The following is a 3446-nucleotide window of genomic DNA, read 5'->3' on the forward strand; positions in this document are numbered from 1 at the left end:
ACTGCACCGACCGCATAATAGCTGGCATCACACATGATCTCAAATGGGAGCTCCCAATCAGGCGGCTGAATGATTGGCGCAGAAACTAGGGCCTCCTTTAACTTGTTAAAAGCGGTAAGGCACTCATCAGTAAATTCAAAGACAGCTTCCTTAAGGAGCAAATGTGTAAGTGGTTTAGCAATTTTTGAAAAATCCTTAATGAAACGCCGGTAAAAACCAGCGTGACCAAGGAAACTCCTCACCCCTTTAACATTCACGGGAGGAGGTAATTGCTCAATCACCTGCACCTTTGCCTTATCAACATGTATACCTTTATCAGAAATCAGATGCCCTAACACAACTCCCTCGTTGACCATAAACTGACACTTTTCCCGATTTAAAACAAGATTAACATCTATACAACGCCGCATGACTTTATCAAGGTTAGCTAAACAACGATCAAAGTCACTACCATAAAGAAATCATCCATGAATACTTCCATAATATTCTCTATATAATCAGAAAAAATCCCCATCATGCACCTCTGAAAGGTAGCAGGGGCGTTACACAATCTGAAAGGCATTCTACGGTATGCAAAAACACCCTGTGGACAGGTAAAAGTGGTCTTACTCTGATCGTCTGGATGAATAAGGATCTGAAAGAACCCTGAATATCCGTCTAGAAAACAGAAAAATTTGTTAGAGGCAAGTCTTTCAGTCATTTGGTCAACAAAAGGGAGGGGAAGTGGTCTTTCTTGGTGGCGGCATTTAACCGTCTATAATCAATGCACATCCGCCACCCTGTCACTACTCGAGTTGGTATTAATTCATTTTTATCATTTTTAACCACGGTAGTCCCTCCTTTCTTCGGGACTACCTGAACTGGGCTAACCCACTTGGAGTTGCCAACTGTATAAATAATACCTGCATCGAGTAGTTTCATCACCTCACCCATAACAACTTCCTCGCATCTTTGGGTTCAACTTGCGTTGACGTTGACCGTCTCGTAAGGCTTGTGGCCTTCTTCCAACTCTATCCTATGCATACAAACATCGTGGTGATGCCCTTGATGTCATCCAAAGAGTAACCCAAAGCCTTCCTGTTTTTCTTAAGCACACACATCAAAGCAGGATAGTAGGTCATCATTAAGCTTAGAACTAACAATGGTCGGGAGTCGCTCCGTATCATCTAAAAAAACATACTTAAGATTAGGAGGAAGTGGCTTACGCTCCGGCACCTTTACCTCTACAGCATAGACAGAATCAGCTTCAATGGTGTAGCAAGTGTTGACCAAGTTCTCGTTGGCCAAGCTCAAAAGCATCTCATCTTCTTCGTCATTGAGCTCGTAGCTCTCCATTGAGGCTACCAAAGCATTTGGCTCCTCAAAGCATTCTCCATCAGTATTACCGCACACTCATCTAAACGGGTTAGATCAGCTAAGGGATCCTTGGCTAAGGATTCCCTCCAATTACAAGTAACAGCCCTGTCAACAATATCAATGGAATAACACGTATCCTCATCGGTAGGTTCAGTCACCTTGTGAGCAAGACTGAACTCAATGGTGTCATCCCCTACCTCTAAGGTGATGGTTCCGTGTTTGACATCTATTACAGCCCCAGCTGTATGTAAAAACGGTCTACCTAAAATAATAGGTATCTGACTGTCCTCTGCAATGTCCAAAACAACGAAATCGACAGGAATAAAAAACTTACCCACTCGAACGGGTACATCCTCTAGAACACCTATAGGTCTCTGAGTCGATCTATTTGCCATTTGAACGGTAATATCGGTCACCTTAAGTCTACCAATGTTTAACCTTTCGCAAACAGAATAGGGCATGACACTGACACTGGCCCCTAAGTCACAAAGGGCCTTTCCGATTACGTGGTTACCTATGGTGCAAGGAATCGAAAAACTACCCGGGTCCTTCAATTTAGGTGGCACATTAATTTGCGAAAGAGCATTACACTCTTCCACAAAAGCAACATTACCATCATCACGAAAATTTCTCTTACGATTTAAAATATCTTTCATAAATTTAGCGTAAGAGGGTACCTGGGTAATTAGATCAGTGAAAGGAACCGTTACCTCGAGATTTTGGACCATCTCCAGAAACTTACCAAACTTACGCTCCATCTTAGTAGCCTTCAAACGCTCCGGATACGGGACTGCAACACTGGTCGTAGGATCAGTAACCTTCGGCTTCCGTAAGTTTAAAACCCCCGTCAAATCATCAATGAGTGAAGAATCATGCAAACTAGTTGATGGATTTGCATCCTGCTCTGGAGTTCCAGTTGATCGACTGATATGAGTGGTCGATCGACCAACTTGGCTGGGCGTGAACAGTTCCTGTTCAGAATTGATTTCGTCAGTGATCGATCGATCGATCGACTATGTTGGTCGATCGATCGATCGTGTTAGGTGTGAATAGTTTCGATCGAAACTATTTTATCGACACTTGATCGATCGATCGACAATATTGGTCGATCGACGGAAATATCGGCAATTGAGCTCGTTTTTGCACGAATTTAAACGAGCTTCTTCATCATTTCCGAGTCTTCCTTTGGCTCGTCGGGACTTTCATAAGAGAGGCCATCGAGATTAATGGCATTAATCGTCTCAACCGCCCTTCACATTTGCTTGAAGAATTAGCAACTTGCTTAGCCTCCATATTCTCCAATTGCTTCACAAAATTCTTTGAGGACTCAATCCCGGCTGCTTCCATATTCGCCACTTGAACCAAAAGGAGTTGGACCATCTCTCTCAACTTCTCGATCTCATTTGAGTTTTGAACAGGTATTTCAACTTTCTCCTTGGAAGCTTCAGAAATCTCGAGCTTCTCGAGACGGGCAGTAATAGAAGTTATAAGTGTCACAACGGCACTCATTTCATCACTTTGCTTTCGTGACTTTCCACGTGAACTTCCAAACTCAGCTCTATGAACTGTCATCTCCTCAATAGTGTTCCAACCTTTACTTTGACCGGTATTGTTTTGGAACCTGCCATTAGCAGCTGCATCCAGGATGACCTTATAATCATCATATAGAGCATTATAAAATAGGTTGCAAAGATACCATTCTTTGGAAGCCATGGTGAGGGACAAACTCGGACCAAACTTTTGAAACGTCCCCATGCTTCACAAAAATCTTCATCGACTCCTTCTTTGGAAACTTGTGATTTTACTTCTCAAGGCGTCGGTCTTTGAAAGTGGGAAGTACTTCTTGTAGAAGGCTAATGCTAGAGATGTCCGATCCGTGACTCCGATTTGCTACCCTATCAAGGTAGCGGTACCAATCTCGCTGAATCCTTCAAGGAGTATAAGAACATCAAGCCTTTTACTTCATCCAAAGTCACCCTTTGGTATAGGTATAGAGAAGATGAGTCCGTGAAAATCTCCATATGCTTCAAGGGGTCCTCATCCGGTAAAGCAAAGAAACCGATTTTCGCTCCACTAAATCAATATAAGAG

The 3446-nt window shown here is 42.9% G+C and overlaps 1 non-coding gene across 1 annotated transcript; it reads left to right on the top strand.

The window, feature by feature from the left end:
• Window positions 1–3062: 3062 nt before the first annotated feature.
• On the top strand, window positions 3063–3173 carry LOC141635652 (small nucleolar RNA R71). The gene has a single exon (XR_012540324.1). It is a non-coding gene; the product is annotated as a small nucleolar RNA R71 (small nucleolar RNA).
• The last annotated feature ends 273 nt before the right edge of the window (window positions 3174–3446 follow it).

The sequence above is a fragment of the Silene latifolia genome, chromosome Y (assembly GCF_048544455.1).
Source record: "Silene latifolia isolate original U9 population chromosome Y, ASM4854445v1, whole genome shotgun sequence".
NCBI lineage: Eukaryota > Viridiplantae > Streptophyta > Magnoliopsida > Caryophyllales > Caryophyllaceae > Silene > Silene latifolia.